At 37.8% G+C, this 6,322-nt stretch overlaps 1 pseudogene; it reads right to left on the bottom strand.

Moving 5' to 3' along the window:
- Window positions 1-5,613: 5,613 nt before the first annotated feature.
- On the bottom strand, window positions 5,614-6,257 carry LOC109377942 (cerebral cavernous malformations 2 protein pseudogene; annotated as a pseudogene).
- Between the last annotated feature and the right edge of the window lie 65 nt (window positions 6,258-6,322).

The raw sequence follows: 6,322 nt of genomic DNA on the forward strand, positions 1-6,322 counted from the left end.
TGATCTGAGCTTTCCACCAACAATTCATGGCTCTTGCATCATGACAATGCACCGGGCCACATGGTACTGTCTGTGAGGAACTTTTTAGCCAGTAAACACATAACTGTATTGGAACACCATTCCTATTCACATGTTCTGTTCCAATGACTTCTTTCTTTACCCAAAGATAAAGGAAATATTGAAAGGAAGACATTTTGATGACATTCAGGACATCAAGGGTACTACAATGACAGCTCTGATAGCCATTCCAGAATAAGAGTTCCAAAATTGTTTTGAAGGGTGCGCTAGGTGCTGGCATTGGTGCCCAAGGGGAGTACTTCGAAAGTTACTGTAGTGATATTCAGCAATGAGGTATATAGTTCTTTTTCTAGGATGAGTTCACAAGCTTAATTGTCCCACCTGGTGTGTGTGTGTGTGTGTGTGTGTGTGTGTGTGTGTGTGTATGACATATATTGGCCATCTACATATATCACTAGCTTTCATTGTTTCTTTCAATAATGAATATAAAATCAGCCTTTGTGAAGCCTACGATAACCAGTCTGCTATGAGTGTCAAAGAAATTCTCTAGTAGTATAAATATCCATTCCTAGAAAAGGGACTGCTGACTTAGTCAGTTTTATTCAGTATTTTCATTCTAGGTTTTTATCCTGGAAATTATTCATGTTTTGTGTTGTTTTTCAAATTCCTCAAAGTCACAACATATTCCTGCCCATAGTTTATTTAAGCAATCATTCCTATAAAGGAGGGACATGACTCTCCAGCTGCAATCCTGTTTATATTGCCCTTACTGATACTAAATGATTCCATCATTTCTTAATTCCATGCTAATATGTATTTTCCATTTCCCTAAGTGTTTCCTTGAAGTCAACCATGAGTCTTAGGAAACTTGAATTGTTGCATCACGTGTCAGGTTTTTATTTTGTTTTCTTTGTGCACTAAATTTGTCTGTTAGTGTCTGCAAGTTGGTAAAAATGCTTCAGTGGAACATAAAAGAAATAAAAGAAAGAGAAGCCATAAAGGAATAAACAACACATATTTCAGAATGTAGTAAAATCAGAAGAGCACAGTAGAATATGATTGTTGACTGGTTTGTTTGCAATATGGTTTACTAGTGCCCTTTGATCCATAGTGTATATAGTACAACCTGCTGCTGTAGTTCTACTACATGAAGACCTTTCCATGGCCTTCTAGGAGTTGAAAATAAACACACAGCACCTTAGAAGTTTACTGTTTTTTGTATACTGATACTGCTTTTTTGTTTTGAAACAAAACATTTTAAAAACAAATTGAGTTATAATGAACCCCAACAGTGAGAGAAAACAATACTAAATAGGATAGATTATAAATGTATTGAGAGGTAGAGTGAAGTACATAGATTACTCAAAGGTGAAAATACAATGAATATATTTCGGTAAATTTTATCATTTTATTTTGCCTCACTAGTGAATAGGAAAACATATGTTTCTGGATGCAGATGAAAACAATTGAATATTAAAGATTCATATGTGGTGGGAGATATCTAATTGTAAAGCCACATTTATGAAATTAGCTTGTTTTCTAAATTATTGTTGTACTATATAGAACTAAAATGCCTCAGATGTTGAACTTCTTGAGAGGTAAATCCATGTCATGAAAATATTCCCTGCGGGCTCACTGTAAGCCAAACGAGTTAGCAAAACTAAGAATTTAATTATGGACAGCACTGCTGGCTGGCTTATTTGAGTGAAAATTACCCTTCCCAGTTTAATGTTTGGCCTTATTCAGAGATAATTTGATGATAAATAGGTAGGTAAATAATTAGAAGGTGTTAATATAAGAACAGTTCATAAAAGGGAAACCAAATGATAAAAATGCAAAGGCTATAATTTTAAAAATGTGTCTACTTTTTGTGTTGAGATATGTATGTATTTATTAATTTGTATCCACTATAGCTAAGAAGCTATGGCAAGATGAGAGTATTTTGCAGTCTACTATTTACCCCCTCTCTTTATTTCTTAACATTGAATATAATTAATATACATTGCAAGTAGTCTTTCTTTGAGCACCCAATAACCACATGATTTTGCTTGTGAAGGTTCTCCCTTTACTCATCCACTCAATTAGGAACACATGATAGATGAGGCATAAATAAAGATGACGATCTATTGTTGTAAAACTCTAATATAAACCAATTCCCTAAAGAGTGTTGCTCATATTGCCCACCAGCACGTCCTAAATTAATGCATAGTGAAATGTTGAAAGTCTCTGTATCTTCAACATATAAGTAAATTGAAGTTATAAAGTTATTTATATGTTGGGGAAAGTTCTGGATTGTTTTAAGTAGGAAAACAAGAATGATCACACAATGTATTGTAGAATCATGTTTAATTACAATTAAATGAAGAATCAATAAAGAAAAAGTACTTAGTTTACTATTAATGCATTTCTTTTCTATAATGAATTCTTATAATGGAATTATAATGAGGAAGTTGTTTTTTTCCCATGTTGTTTTTCCAAACTAAATGTTCCTCAAATGAGGGCCTTGTAAAAACAGAAAAAAAAATATTTGATTTTACCACATAGCTTGTTACAAGATAGCCAACTGAAAAATAAAGTAATAATAATAGTAATAATAATAATAATAATAATAGACATATATTCTGTATAAAATCAAGTGTATAGATTGAAAAAAATCAGTCTGTACTATGGAAATGCACTGTACTGCTATAATGTGTGAGACTTATTATTATTTATCATTTGTTGTAGCCACAGAAAAGGCATAAAGAAGACAAGCTCTTGCCCTGGAGGCCTACAACCACAAGAAGGTCAGCTTAGCAACTAAAGTAGTAGATAAAGGAACTGCTGCACATGAAACTTTTATTCCCATTCCCCCTTTATTTTAACCATCGGTTAAAACAGCAATTTGAAATGTAGCCCTGCTTTACAGGAATGATCAGTGTGCTAGACACCTTGATGTTGTAGGTACTGAAGGTTTGTATTTAGAAGAAAAGGGTACCCTTGGGCTACAGACAAGCACTAGTGAGCCCTATTTTCAGAAGCAAAGATTTTGTAGTATTAAATTATTTTCTGTACCTTTGAATGACAAATACACAGCTGATCACTGTGGCTATAACATTTCAGTTTCAACAGAAACATTGCTCCACATATGAAAATTGAATACAACTGCATAGATTTCACCTAGAGTAAAGAACACTGAAAATTGCTAGTGAGACCAGGAGTCAGTAAGAAATGAAAAAGAAAAAGAAAAAAAAAAGGACATGGAGGAAGTGGCATCTGGAGAAGAGGAACTGGGACAGAAATTACTGTAGTGTGTTTCTGGGAAAATTAAGAGACATCTGGGTATGATGAAAGGATAATTTTTGGGAAGAAGTGGGAAATAAACTTGGAATGCCATACAGAGTAATACTACGGAGGGTCCTAGAACCAAGGCAACGCAGTTAGGGCAGCTCCTCTCACCCTTCTCATTCTCAAAAGATGAAGTGATATACTTAAGGTAGCAATTGTTAGAGTTAGTCTCATATTAAAATAAATGGATTTTCCTTGAGTGTCAGATTTCTTAGTTTAATATCTTCAGAGATTCTTTTAGGTGAACCTAAGTTATATGAATCATATTTTAGCACAATTTGAATTTGTAAGGCAGGAAAATATCTGTGGCTAATGCAGAGTAATAAAGATTGTGCACAAATAAAGATATTGAATTGATTCAATACACCTAGAAACACACACAAGCATACATACATGCACAAAAGGACTTAAGTATGGGAGACGTTTTATTAAAATGACTAACCAATTAGCAAATTGTGTCATAAAAAATAGCTTTATATGATTTTCTCTAAGTATATATGATAGGGTAGGTGGGTAGATAGAAATGAGCAGGAGGAGGAGAGACCTATCCCCGGTTAGAAAGCCCCTTGCTATAGCTCCTACTTAGGTCAAGACTCCTTGCAGCTGCCCTCACTTAGACACCAATGCCTTACTAACCCAGCAGGTTCCAGGCTTACACATACACCTTAATCAAAGGGATATGTTGTTAGAAGCCAGAGAAGGAAGAAGGACACCCTGCTTATCAGAGTATAACATCCTGCTTATTGTGACCATATTAGTGAGATTTTCAAACAAATCCTAGAAAGAAAATGAACAGAAACTGCCTTGAGAACCAAAAGGGAGGACTGGGCATCTCAGCAGGAGAGGAAGATAAAGAGAAGAGAGAGAGGGGAGTCAATCTACCCATAGAAATAAAAGCCTTCATACTATGTAAAGAGAAGCCTTTCCCCCTCTTGGGATTGGACCGTTCCACGTCGTGGAGTGTATCTGCCTTTACTAATAAACTTCTTACTACACTATACCTGCACAAAATGCTGTCTCTCAACTGAATGAATTCTTTCTTTTGAGAAGACAAAGAACTGAGGGATATTATCACAACCCAGTAACATATGTAATTGGTATAACTAGATATAAACAATCAATCAAAACAATATGTGATAGTATGATGCACACACACACACACATACACACACACAGGAAACTTTTGTTATAACATCACCCCTCTATTCTCACACACACACACAAACAAAATCCCGCATTTTAGGAATCTCATTGACTTCTTGTCACTTAGCTTGGAAATAAAGAATTTGACAGCCAATATCTAACTTTTTAGGGGGTTCTGCAGAACTATGACATTACCTATGGAACAATCAGAAAAGTATTTTAAATGATCCCATCCTCAAACATAATTGTCAGTCAATGAATTCTTGTTGAACAAATGAATGGATTAAAAATGTAACTTTGCATATTTCCAAATATTTTATGGAGGATGTTAATAATAAGAAAGGAGTTCTATCAGGAGGTGGCAGGAAAAAGAACATTTCGGTCAATGCAGCAGCAAATGAAAATATTTAGAGCCTAACCTGATGATAACGTGAGTTATCATTTTATATTGCTCAATATATTGTTTCTTGATATAACGAGTATATGCTTTCCTACACCTGTGTCTGGAGTCACCCCTCCAGCTCCCAGTCCAGGGACAGGAAGAACGGACAGACAGAGGTTCAGGAAACCTCTTCCCAAGAAGGCGGAGCAAGTGATGAAGAGGGGTGGGTGGGGATGGCACGGGGTCCAGGCCCTGCCCCTACCTTGATGATGCCATGGCCGTCCTTCACCAGATGGTCTCCAGAAAGTTCTCAAAGTACTGCTTGTCCTCCTCAGGAATGAAGAGCCTCAGGTTTAGCGGCAGGAACTTGCAACTCTATCCATAGAGCTGCCACAGGAGGAAGCAGAGCTCCTCGACTGAGGCCCTTGTACTGCTCTCCTGCAGCAGTGCAGCAACTTGCTGAATCCCCTGCGTCCAGAGCCCGGTGCGTATGTGAGCACCTACACCTAAAGTCTCTTGGCTGCTTCCCTGCTCAGAGATCTCTGTCTTGATGCAAGGCCACGTCTGCTTGCTTAAGGATCAGGACCAGATGCGCCTGATTGAGTACACGCCCAGAAGGAGAAAGTGCAGGTTTCATTTGCCCTCAAAGGGCTTAATATCCTCTTTTGTGGGAAACTTAGTCACTTTTTGTGAAGGGATAGGTGGTGGATGGATGCCAAGGCCCCCCTCAGATATTGCTCTGCCTAGAAAGTCATGTACATGATATGGAAGATTCGGCCAAGTTGGAAGCACAGCTGTTCCGCAGTGAACTGGTTCTCCACATGGCAGGATCACCAGGCTGCTCCTCTCCGCAGGCCCCACCTGGCTCTCAGACAAGGAACCTGAGGTGAGGCTTCTGGAACTTTATGCATGCAGACTATGTTGAGGAAATGCCAAGGTGTCGGGCTGTCTTTTAAGACCATAGGTTCAAGACGTCATCCCGGAAATAGGAGATGACGGCATTGTCATGGATGGGGACATGAGATGGTGTTCCCCATCTTCCTTAAGTACTGTTTGATGTTGTAGGCAGACAGCATTGTACTCCTGGGTCAAGTGTTAAGAAGCTGGTGGGCTCTTTGTGCTGTCTATGAAGTGCAGGATGTCATTCCTACTGGAGGCATTCAGGTATCTCAGTATGCACCTTACTGATCTTAGCACTTCACTTCCATCTCAATATAGTCAGTTGAGATAGTCTGTTGGGCTCCACATGCTCAGGCAAGGACAGTCCACAGTGTGCAGAGGACACCTCTCTGTCACCTCCTGGATGTTTTTTTCAATCTCTATTTTCCCCTTTTAAGAATACTTATTTAAATGGTGACACAATTCTAGACTTCTTGCCCTTTGCCCACTGTTACCATGGCACTGCATCAAAATTGAATGAGATCAGCGTAAATTTTATTCACCAAATTTAAT

The sequence above is a fragment of the Hipposideros armiger genome, unplaced genomic scaffold (genome assembly GCF_001890085.2).
Source record: "Hipposideros armiger isolate ML-2016 unplaced genomic scaffold, ASM189008v1 scaffold_1646, whole genome shotgun sequence".
Lineage (NCBI taxonomy): Eukaryota > Metazoa > Chordata > Mammalia > Chiroptera > Hipposideridae > Hipposideros > Hipposideros armiger.